The following is a 12,500-nucleotide window of genomic DNA, read 5'->3' on the forward strand; positions in this document are numbered from 1 at the left end:
CGAGAGAGGGGCCGTCGAGACCCCCCTCGGCACCTCCCCCCGAAACCCCTCTAACCTCTCTGCCCCCGCATTCCCCGGTGCTCCGGGTAACACCCAGGGGGAGTCCGGCAGCAGAGCGGGCGCGGGGGCCCTCTCGCTGCTTTTCTTCCCCCCGGTGCCCCGGGCGGACACCGAAGAAGGATGGCGGGAGCCAGACGGGGCGGGCCCCCTCGAGCCCCCCCCCTTCGCCCCCGCTTTTCCCGGTGGCCCTCGAACGTGGCGACGCGGCACGGAGGACGCCGCGCCCGCCTTCCAGGCAACGCGCTAGAGAAGAAGTCGGCGACCCAGAGCCGGAGGACAGCAGGGGGTACTGGGGCTCCAGCGAGAGGGCGGTACGAGGGTCCCACCGACGGCGACGGAGGCTCCAGCACCCCCGGAGGCCCGCGCCCCGGAGCGTGCGTGGAGGAGGACCGTCGGGGACGGCGGGGGACCGCAGCGCGCCCCTGCTCGCTCTCGCGACCGTGTTTGGCCCTGCTGAGCCTCGCGGCTGGCCTGGGTTTTCGGACCCCTGGGTGGGCTGCCGGAGCCGCTCGACCTCGCGCGGCGGAGATCTCAGCCGGCCGGCAACACCCACGGCACGGGGAGGGGGGGGCCGGGCACGCGCCCGCCCCCCCCCCCACTCTCTCCCCAAGGAGGCAAGTCCCAATCGGCCCCGGGGTCGGGGAACGCAAAGGGGAAGCGGGACCCAAATCCGCCTGAACGCCGGAGGCCCCCTGCCGCCGGGGCTCCGGCCCGCGAAGGGCCCTTCCCGTCGCGAAGGTGAGCGCCACATCGATCGGAAGGCAAGCGGGGAGCGGGCCCCCCCTCCCTCCGGGGGGCGCCGACAGTCGGAGTTCGCATCCCGGCCACCGGGCCTGCGCCGGGGGTGCGAGGGGACGACGGGGTCCCCGGAGGAGAAGAGCCGGAAAAGGGGGGGGGCACGGAGGGCCGAGGGCCGCCCCACCTGCCAACGTGCCCCATTCCCCCCTCGCAAGATCGGGTACAACACTCAGATTGGTCCCCCGGGCTCATCTCTGGTTCTCAGAGGTTCTGAAAAACCTGTCCTCAGAAATCTCCGCGCACCCGTCGGAATGAACTATGTGAAAAATCCAACCGCCATTTTAGCGGGACCAATCTGAAAATCAATCCGACCTCGTGGTTCCCTCGGTCGGCCGAAGGGAGTTTTGGCGACCCCATCCGGACTTCCGTGAGACTGCCGGCCACCAGGTCAACCCGTTACTTTCAATGGGGTTGACCTGGTGGCCGAGCAGGGACTTAGAAATTTTTTCAGCCTTTTTCTGGGGTTGACCTGGTGGCCGAGCAGGGACTTAGCCATTTTTTCAGCCTTTTCCTGGGGTTGACCTGGTGGCCGAGCAGGGACTTAGCCATTTTTTCAGCCTTTTCCTGGGGTTGACCTGGTGGCCGAGCAGGGACTTAGAAAAATTTTTTCAGCCGTTTTTTCCTCCGGGTTGACCTGGTGGCCGAGCAGGGACTTACTAATTTTTTTCAGCCGTTTTTCCTCCGGGTTGACCTGGTGGCCGAGCAGGGACTTAGAAAATTTTTTTCAGCCGTTTTTCCTCCGGGTTGACCTGGTGGCCGAGCAGGGACTTAGCGATTTTTTTTCAGCCGTTTTTCCTCCGGGTTGACCTGGTGGCCGAGCGTCTCGCCATCCGCGGCCGGAGCGAGAGAAGGCCACCAGGCCAGCCTGCGACGCCGCGGCCGTGGATCGGGCCCCTGGAAGTCGGAAAAAAAATTTTTCACCGACCCCCAAAGGGGTGCTGGGGGGACACCCAGACCACTCTCCGGGAAAAAAAAAAAAAAACGGAAAAAAGGATCGGGCCCACCCGAGGCAGGGGAGTCACCGGGTCAACCCGGACCCTGTCCCCGCAGGAGAGCTCCTCCAGGCCAGCCTGCGACGCCGCGGCCAGGGATCGGGCCCCTGGAGGTCTAAAAAAAAAAATTTCACCGACCGCCAAAGGGGTGCTGGGGGGGCATCCAGAGCACTCTCCGGCCGAAATGGAAAAAAACCTCGGAAAAAAGGATCGGGCCCACCCGAGGCAGGGGAGTCACCGGGTCAACCCGGCGCCTGTGCACGAGAGGTCCCGCCGGCCAGCCTGAAACGCCCCGCCAGGGATCGGGCCCTGGAAGTCTGAAATTTTTTTTCACCGACCCCATACGGGGTGGCGGGGGAAGGCATCCCTACCACTCTCCGGCCAAAAAATGAAAAAAAAAAAAAACGGAAAAAAGGATCGGGGCCACCCGAGGCAGGGGAGTCACCGGGTCAACCCGGCGCCTGTGCCCGAGAGGTCCCGCCGGCCAGCCTGAAACGCCCCGCCAGGGATCGGGGCCCTGGAAGTCTGAAATTTTTTTTCACCGACCCCAAACGGGGTGGCGGGGGAAGGCATCCCTACCACTCTCCGGCCAAAAAATGAAAAAAAAAAAAAAACGGAAAAAAGGATCGGGGCCACCCGAGGCAGGGGAGTCACCAGGTCAACCCGGAGCCTGCACCGCGGGCTGGGGCCGGACGGACCCCGATCAGCCCGGGTACCCCTGCCCTGGGGCTCGGGGCTTCCGGACACCAGGTCAACCCGGAGCCTGCACCGCGGGCTGGGGCCGGACGGACCCCGATCAGCCCGGGTACCCCTGCCCTGGGGCTCGGGGCTTCCGGACACCAGGTCAACCCGGAGCCTGCACCGCGGGCTGGGGCCGGACGGACCCCGATCAGCCCGGGTACCCCTGCCCCGGGGCTCGGGGCTTCCGGACACCAGGTCAACCCGGAGCCTTCCCCCCGCGGGCTGGGGCCGGACGGACCCCGCTCCGCCCGGGTCCCCCTGCCGCGGGCTCGGGGCTTCCTTCCCGTCCGGACACCATGTCAAGCCGGAGCCTGCCCCCCGCCGGACAAGCCCCCCAGGCCACCCTGCGATGCCGTGGTCACGGATCGGGACCCTGGAAGTCTTTTTTAAAAATTTTCAGCGACCCCAAAAGGGGATCTGAGGGGCATCCAGACCACTCTCCGGACCCAAAAAAAAAAAAAAACGGAAAAAAGGATCGGGGCCACCCGAGGCAGGGGAGTCACCGGGTCAACCCGGCGCCTGTGCACGAGAGGTCCCGCCGGCCAGCCTGAAACGCCCCGCCAGGGATCGGGGCCCTGGAAGTCTGAAATTTTTTTTCACCGACCCCATACGGGGTGGCGGGGGAAGGCATCCCTACCACTCTCCGGCCAAAAAATGAAAAAAAAAAAAAAAAACGGGAAAAAGGATCGGGGCCACCCGAGGCAGGGGAGTCACCGGGTCAACCCGGCGCCTGTGCCCGAGAGGTCCCGCCGGCCAGCCTGAAACGCCCCGCCAGGGATCGGGGCCCTGGAAGTCTGAAATTTTTTTTCACCGACCCCATACGGGGTGGCGGGGGAAGGCATCCCTACCACTCTCCGGCCAAAAAATGAAAAAAAAAAAAAAACGGAAAAAAGGATCGGGGCCACCCGAGGCAGGGGAGTCACCGGGTCAACCCGGCGCCTGTGCCCGAGAGGTCCCGCCGGCCAGCCTGAAACGCCCCGCCAGGGATCGGGGCCCTGGAAGTCTGAAATTTTTTTTCACCGACCCCAAACGGGGTGGCGGGGGAAGGCATCCCTACCACTCTCCGGCCAAAAAATGAAAAAAAAAAAAAAACGGAAAAAAGGATCGGGGCCACCCGAGGCAGGGGAGTCACCAGGTCAACCCGGAGCCTGCACCGCGGGCTGGGGCCGGACGGACCCCGATCAGCCCGGGTACCCCTGCCCTGGGGCTCGGGGCTTCCGGACACCAGGTCAACCCGGAGCCTGCACCGCGGGCTGGGGCCGGACGGACCCCGATCAGCCCGGGTACCCCTGCCCTGGGGCTCGGGGCTTCCGGACACCAGGTCAACCCGGAGCCTGCACCGCGGGCTGGAGCCGGACGGACCCCGATCAGCCCGTGTAACCCTGCCCTGGGGCTCGGGGCTTCCGGACACCAGGTCAACCCGGAGCCTGCCCCCCGCGGGCTGGGGCCGGACGGACCCCGCTCCGCCCGGGTCCCCCTGCCGCGGGCTCGGGGCTTCCTTCCCGTCCGGACACCATGTCAAGCCGCAGCCTGCCCCCCGCCGGACAAGCCCCCCAGGCCACCCTGCGACGCCGTGGTCACGGATCGGGACCCTGGAAGTCTTTTTTAAAAATTTTCAGCGACCCCAAAAGGCGATCTGAGGGGCATCCAGACCACTCTCCGGACCCAAAAAAAAAAAAACGGAAAAAAGGATCGGGGCCACCCGAGGCAGGGGAGTCACCGGGTCAACCCGGCGCCTGTGCCCGAGAGGTCCCGCCGGCCAGCCTGAAACGCCCCGCCTGGGATCGGGGCCCTGGAAGTCTGAAATTTTTTTTCACCGACCCCAAACGGGGTGGCGGGGGAAGGCATCCCTACCACTCTCCGGCCAAAAAATGAAAAAAAAAAAAAAAAAACGGAAAAAAGGATCGGGGCCACCCGAGGCAGGGGAGTCACCGGGTCAACCCGGCGCCTGTGCCCGAGAGGTCCCGCCGGCCAGCCTGAAACGCCCCGCCAGGGATCGGGGCCCTGGAAGTCTGAAAATTTTTTTCAACGACCCCAAACGGGGTGGCGGGGGAAGACATCCCTACCACTCTCCGGCCAAAAAATGAAAAAAAAAAAAAACGGAAAAAAGGATCGGGGCCACCCGAGGCAGGGGAGTCACCAGGTCAACCCGGAGCCTGCACCGCGGGCTGGGGCCGGACGGACCCCGATCAGCCCGGGTACCCCTGCCCTGGGGCTCGGGGCTTCCGGACACCAGGTCAACCCGGAGCCTGCACCGCGGGCTGGGGCCGGACGGACCCCGATCAGCCCGGGTACCCCTGCCCCGGGGCTCGGGGCTTCCGGACACCAGGTCAACCCGGAGCCTTCCCCCCGCGGGCTGGGGCCGGACGGACCCCGCTCCGCCCGGGTCCCCCTGCCGCGGGCTCGGGGCTTCCTTCCCGTCCGGACACCATGTCAAGCCGGAGCCTGCCCCCCGCCAGACAAGCCCCCCAGGCCACCCTGCGACGCCGTGGTCACGGATCGGGACCCTGGAAGTCTTTTTTAAAAATTTTCAGCGACCCCAAAAGGCGATCTGAGGGGCATCCAGACCACTCTCCGGACCCAAAAAAAAAAAAACGGAAAAAAGGATCGGGGCCACCCGAGGCAGGGGAGTCACCGGGTCAACCCGGCGCCTGTGCACGAGAGGTCCCGCCGGCCAGCCTGAAACGCCCCGCCAGGGATCGGGGCCCTGGAAGTCTGAAATTTTTTTTCACCGACCCCAAACGGGGTGGCGGGGGAAGGCATCCCTACCACTCTCCGGCCAAAAAATGAAAAAAAAAAAAAAACGGAAAAAAGGATCGGGGCCACCCGAGGCAGGGGAGTCACCGGGTCAACCCGGCGCCTGTGCCCGAGAGGTCCCGCCGGCCAGCCTGAAACGCCCCGCCAGGGATCGGGGCCCTGGAAGTCTGAAATTTTTTTTCACCGACCCCATACGGGGTGGCGGGGGAAGGCATCCCTACCACTCTCCGGCCAAAAAATGAAAAAAAAAAAAAAAACGGGAAAAAGGATCGGGGCCACCCGAGGCAGGGGAGTCACCGGGTCAACCCGGCGCCTGTGCCCGAGAGGTCCCGCCGGCCAGCCTGAAACGCCCCGCCAGGGATCGGGGCCCTGGAAGTCTGAAATTTTTTTTCACCGACCCCATACGGGGTGGCGGGGGAAGGCATCCCTACCACTCTCCGGCCAAAAAATGAAAAAAAAAAAAAAAAACGGGAAAAAGGATCGGGGCCACCCGAGGCAGGGGAGTCAGCGGGTCAACCCGGCGCCTGTGCCCGAGAGGTCCCGCCGGCCAGCCTGAAACGCCCCGCCAGGGATCGGGGCCCTGGAAGTCTGAAATTTTTTTTCAACGACCCCAAACGGGGTGGCGGGGGAAGGCATCCCTACCACTCTCCGGCCAAAAAATGAAAAAAAAAAAAAAAAAACGGAAAAAAGGATCGGGGCCACCCGAGGCAGGGGAGTCACCAGGTCAACCCGGAGCCTGCACCGCGGGCTGGGGCCGGACGGACGCCGATCAGCCCGGGTACCCCTGCCCTGGGGCTCGGGGCTTCCGGACACCAGGTCAACCCGGAGCCTGCACCGCGGGCTGGGGCCGGACGGACCCCGATCAGCCCGGGTACCCCTGCCCTGGGGCTCGGGGCTTCCGGACACCAGGTCAACCCGGAGCCTGCACCGCGGGCTGGAGCCGGACGGACCCCGGTCAGCCCGGGTACCCCTGCCCTGGGGCTCGGGGCTTCCGGACACCAGGTCAACCCGGAGCCTGCCCCCCGCGGGCTGGGGCCGGACGGACCCCGCTCCGCCCGGGTCCCCCTGCCGCGGGCTCGGGGCTTCCTTCCCGTCCGGACACCATGTCAAGCCGCAGCCTGCCCCCCGCCGGACAAGCCCCCCAGGCCACCCTGCGACGCCGTGGTCACGGATCGGGACCCTGGAAGTCTTTTTTAAAAATTTTCACCGACCCCAAAAGGCGATCTGAGGGGCATCCAGACCACTCTCCGGACCCAAAAAAAAAAAACGGAAAAAAGGATCGGGGCCACCCGAGGCAGGGGAGTCACCGGGTCAACCCGGCGCCTGTGCTCGAGAGGTCCCGCCGGCCAGCCTGAAACGCCCCGCCAGGGATCGGGGCCCTGGAAGTCTGAAATTTTTTTTCACCGACCCCATACGGGGTGGCGGGGGAAGGCATCCCTACCACTCTCCGGCCAAAAAATGAAAAAAAAAAAAAAACGGAAAAAAGGATCGGGGCCACCCGAGGCAGGGGAGTCACCGGGTCAACCCGGCGCCTGTGCCCGAGAGGTCCCGCCGGCCAGCCTGAAACGCCCCGCCAGGGATCGGGGCCCTGGAAGTCTGAAATTTTTTTTCACCGACCCCAAACGGGGTGGCGGGGGAAGGCATCCCTACCACTCTCCGGCCAAAAAATGAAAAAAAAAAAAAAACGGGAAAAAGGATCGGGGCCACCCGAGGCAGGGGAGTCAGCGGGTCAACCCGGCGCCTGTGCCCGAGAGGTCCCGCCGGCCAGCCTGAAACGCCCCGCCAGGGATCGGGGCCCTGGAAGTCTGAAATTTTTTTTCAACGACCCCAAACGGGGTGGCGGGGGAAGACATCCCTACCACTCTCCGGCCAAAAAATGAAAAAAAAAAAACGGAAAAAAGGATCGGGGCCACCCGAGGCAGGGGAGTCACCAGGTCAACCCGGAGCCTGCACCGCGGGCTGGGGCCGGACGGACCCCGATCAGCCCGGGTACCCCTGCCCTGGGGCTCGGGGCTTCCGGACACCAGGTCAACCCGGAGCCTGCACCGCGGGCTGGGGCCGGACGGACCCCGATCAGCCCGGGTACCCCTGCCCCGGGGCTCGGGGCTTCCGGACACCAGGTCAACCCGGAGCCTGCCCCCCGCGGGCTGGGGCCGGACGGACCCCGCTCCGCCCGGGTCCCCCTGCCGCGGGCTCGGGGCTTCCTTTCCGTCCGGACACCATGTCAAGCCGCAGCCTGCCCCCCGCCGGACAAGCCCCCCAGGCCACTCTGCGATGCCGTGGTCAGGGATCGGGACCCTGGAAGTCTTTTTAAAAAATTTTCATCGACCCCAAAAGGGGATCTGAGGGACATCCAGACCACTCTCCGGACCCCAAAAAAAAAAAAAAAAAAAACGGAAAAAAGGATCGGGCCCACCCGAGGCAGGGGAGTCACTGGTTCAACCCGGAGCCTGTGCAGAGAAGTCCGCCAGGGCAGCCTGAAACGCCGCGGCCAGGGATCGGGCCCCTGGAAGTCTGAATTTTTTTTTCACCGACCCCAAACGGGGTGGCGGGGAAGGCATCCCTACCACTCTCCGGCCAAAAAATAAATAAAAAAAAAAAAACGGAAAAAAGGATCGGGCCCACCCGAGGCAGGGGAGTCACTGGTTCAACCCGGAGCCTGTGCAGAGAAGTCCGCCAGGCCAGCCTGAAACGCCGCGGCCAGGGATCGGGTCCCTGGAAGTCTGATTTTTTTCCCACCGACCCAAAACGGGGTGGCGGGGGGGAGGCATCGCGACCACTCTCCGGCCAAAAAAGGAAAAAAAAAACCGGAAAAAAGGATCGGGGCCACGCGAGGCAGGGGAGTCACCAGGTCAACCCGGAGCCTGCACCGAGGGCTGGGGCCGGACGGACCCCGATCAGCCCGGGTACCCCTGCCCTGGGGCTCGGGGCTTCTGGACACCAGGTCAACCCGGAGCCTGCACCGCGGGCTGGGGCCGGACGGACCCCGCTCAGGCCGGGTACCCGTGCCCCGGGGCTCGGGGCTTCCTTCCCGTCCGGACACCATGTCAACCCTGTGCCTGCCCTCGCCAGACAAGTCCCCCAGACCAGCCTGCGGCGCCGTGGTCAGGGATCGGGACCCTGGAAGTCTGAAAAAAATTTTTCACCGACCCCAAAAGGGGTTCTGGGGGGGCATCCAGACCACTCTCCGGACCCAAAAAAAAAAAAACGGAAAAAAGGATCGGGCCCACCCGAGGCAGGGGAGTCACCGGGTCAATCCGGAGCCTGTGCAGAGAAGTCCGCCAGGCCAGCCTGAAACGCCCCGGTCAGGGATCGGGCCCCTGGAAGTCTGAAACAAAATTTTCAACGACCACAAAAGGGGTGCCGGGGGGGCATCCCGACCACTCTCCGGCCAAAAAACGGAAAAAAAAAAAAACGGAAAAAAAGGATCGGGGCCACCCGAGGCAGGGGAGTCACCAGGTCAACCCGGAGCCTGCAGCGCGAGCTGGGGCCGGTCGGACGCCTTCTCCGTGCGGGTCCCCCTGCCACGGGGTCGGGGCTTCGTTCCCGTCCGGACACCAGGTCAACCCGGAGCCTCCCCCGCGGGCTGGAGCCGGACGGACCCCACTCCACCCGGGTCCCCCTGCCCCGGGGCTCGGGGCTTCCTTCCCGTCCGGCCACCAGGTCAACCCTATACTTTCAATGGGTTGACCTGGTGGCCGGTTTGCTTTTCGGCCACCAGGTCAACCCTATACTTTGAACGGGTTGACCTGGTGGCCGCTTTGCTTTTCGGCCACCAGGTCAACCCTATACTTTGAACGGGTTTACCTGGTGGCCGCTTTGCTTTTCGGCCACCAGGTCAACCCTATACTTTGAACGGGTTGACCTGGTGGCCGGTTTGCTTTTCGGCCACCAGGTCAACCCTATACTTTGAACGGGTTGACCTGGTGGCCGGTTTGCTTTTCGGCCACCAGGTCAACCCTATACTTTGAACGGGTTTACCTGGTGGCCGGTTTGCTTTTCGGCCACCAGGTCAACCCTATACTTTGAACGGGTTTACCTGGTGGCCGGTTTGCTTTTCGGCCACCAGGTCAACCCTATACTTTGAACGGGTTTACCTGGTGGCCGGTTTGCTGTTCGGCCACCAGGTCAACCCTATACTTTGAACGGGTTGACCTGGTGGCCGGTTTGCTGTTCGGCCACCAGGTCAACCCTATACTTTGAACGGGTTTACCTGGTGGCCGGTTTGCTTTTTGGCCACCAGGTCAACCCGGTTCCTGCCCCCGCGGGCTGTGGCCGGGCGGACGCCGCTCCGTCCGGGTGCCCCTGCCCCGGGCTTAATACTCCTCCGGCCACCAGGTCAACCCGGTTCCTGCCCCCGCGGGCTGGGGCCGGGCGGACGCCGCTCCGTCCGGGTGCCCCTGCCCCGGGCTTAATACTCCTCCGGCCACCAGGTCAACCCGGTTCCTGCCCCCGCGGGCTGTGGCCGGGCGGACCCCGCTCCGTCCGGGTGCCCCTGCCCCGGGGCCCCGGACTTAATTCTCCTCCGGCCACCAGGTCAACCCGGTTCCTGCCCCCGCGGGCTGGGGCCGGGCGGACGCCGCTCCGTCCGGGTGCCCCTGCCCCGCGGCCCCGGGCTTAATTCTCCTCCGGCCACCAGGTCAACCCGGTTCCTGCCCCCGCGGGCTGGGGCCGGGCGGACGCCGCTCCGTCCGGGTGCCCCTGCCCCGGGCTTAATACTCCTCCGGCCACCAGGTCAACCCGGTTCCTGCCCCCGCGGGCTGGGGCCGGGCGGACCCCGCTCCGTCCGGGTGCCCCTGCCCCGGGGCCCCGGGCTTAATTCTCCTCCGGCCACCAGGTCAACCCGGTTCCTGCCCCCGCGGGCTGGGGCCGGGCGGACCCCGCTCCGTCCGGGTGCCCCTGCCCCGCGGCCCCGGGCTTAATTCTCCTCCGGCCACCAGGTCAACCCGGTTCCTGCCCCCGCGGGCTGGGGCCGGGCGGACCCCGCTCCGTCCGGGTGCCCCTGCCCCGCGGCCCCGGGCTTAATTCTCCTCCGGCCACCAGGTCAACCCGGTTCCTGCCCCCGCGGGCTGGGGCCGGGCGGACCCCGCTCCGTCCGGGTGCCCCTGCCCCGGGGCCCCGGGCTTAATTCTCCTCCGGCCACCAGGTCAACCCGGTTCCTGCCCCCGCGGGCTGGGGCCGGGCGGACCCCGCTCCGTCCGGGTGCCCCTGCCCCGCGGCCCCGGGCTTAATTCTCCTCCGGCCACCAGGTCAACCCGGTTCCTGCCCCCGCGGGCTGGGGCCGGGCGGACCCCGCTCCGTCCGGGTGCCCCTGCCCCGGGGCCCCGGGCTTAATTCTCCTCCGGCCACCAGGTCAACCCGGTTCCTGCCCCCGCGGGCTGTGGCCGGGCGGACCCCGCTCCGTCCGGGTGCCCCTGCCCCGCGGCCCCGGACTTAATTCTCCTCCGGCCACCAGGTCAACCCGGTTCCTGCCCCCGCGGGCTGGGGCCGGGCGGACGCCGCTCCGTCCGGGTGCCCCTGCCCCGCGGCCCCGGGCTTAATTCTCCTCCGGCCACCAGGTCAACCCGGTTCCTGCCCCCGCGGGCTGGGGCCGGGCGGACGCCGCTCCGTCCGGGTGCCCCTGCCCCGGGCTTAATACTCCTCCGGCCACCAGGTCAACCCGGTTCCTGCCCCCGCGGGCTGGGGCCGGGCGGACCCCGCTCCGTCCGGGTGCCCCTGCCCCGCGGCCCCGGGCTTAATTCTCCTCCGGCCACCAGGTCAACCCGGTTCCTGCCCCCGCGGGCTGGGGCCGGGCGGACCCCGCTCCGTCCGGGTGCCCCTGCCCCGGGGCCCCGGGCTTAATTCTCCTCCGGCCACCAGGTCAACCCGGTTCCTGCCCCCGCGGGCTGGGGCCGGGCGGACCCCGCTCCGTCCGGGTGCCCCTGCCCCGGGGCCCCGGGCTTAATTCTCCTCCGGCCACCAGGTCAACCCGGTTCCTGCCCCCGCGGGCTGGGGCCGGGCGGACCCCGCTCCGTCCGGGTGCCCCTGCCCCGCGGCCCCGGGCTTAATTCTCCTCCGGCCACCAGGTCAACCCGGTTCCTGCCCCCGCGGGCTGTGGCCGGGCGGACCCCGCTCCGTCCGGGTGCCCCTGCCCCGGGCTTAATACTCCTCCGGCCACCAGGTCAACCCGGTTCCTGCCCCCGCGGGCTGGGGCCGGGCGGACCCCGCTCCGTCCGGGTGCCCCTGCCCCGGGGCCCCGGGCTTAATTCTCCTCCGGCCACCAGGTCAACCCGGTTCCTGCCCCCGCGGGCTGGGGCCGGGCGGACCCCGCTCCGTCCGTGTGCCCCTGCCCCGGGGCCCCGGGCTTAATTCTCCTCCGGCCACCAGGTCAACCCGGTTCCTGCCCCCGCGGGCTGGGGCCGGGCGGACCCCGCTCCGTCCGGGTGCCCCTGCCCCGGGCTTAATACTCCTCCGGCCACCAGGTCAACCCGGTTCCTGCCCCCGCGGGCTGGGGCCGGGCGGACCCCGCTCCGTCCGGGTGCCCCTGCCCCGGGGCCCCGGGCTTAATACTCCTCCGGCCACCAGGTCAACCCGGTTCCTGCCCCCGCGGGCTGGGGCCGGGCGGACCCCGCTCCGTCCGGGTGCCCCTGCCCCGGGGCCCCGGGCTTAATACTCCTCCGGCCACCAGGTCAACCCGGTTCCTGCCCCCGCGGGCTGGGGCCGGGCGGACCCCGCTCCGTCCGGGTGCCCCTGCCCCGGGGCCCCGGGCTTAATTCTCCTCCGGCCACCAGGTCAACCCGGTTCCTGCCCCCGCGGGCTGGGGCCGGGCGGACCCCGCTCCGTCCGGGTGCCCCTGCCCCGGGCTTAATACTCCTCCGGCCACCAGGTCAACCCGGTTCCTGCCCCCGCGGGCTGGGGCCGGGCGGACCCCGCTCCGTCCGGGTGCCCCTGCCCCGGGCTTAATACTCCTCCGGCCACCAGGTCAACCCGGTTCCTGCCCCCGCGGGCTGTGGCCGGGCGGACCCCGCTCCGTCCGGGTGCCCCTGCCCCGGGGCCCCGGGCTTAATTCTCCTCCGGCCACCAGGTCAACCCGGTTCCTGCCCCCGCGGGCTGGGGCCGGGCGGACCCCGCTCCGTCCGGGTGCCCCTGCCCCGGGGCCCCGGGCTTAATTCT

Source organism: Lepidochelys kempii, unplaced genomic scaffold (genome assembly GCF_965140265.1).
Source record: "Lepidochelys kempii isolate rLepKem1 unplaced genomic scaffold, rLepKem1.hap2 scaffold_68, whole genome shotgun sequence".
In the NCBI taxonomy this organism is placed as follows: Eukaryota; Metazoa; Chordata; order Testudines; family Cheloniidae; genus Lepidochelys; species Lepidochelys kempii.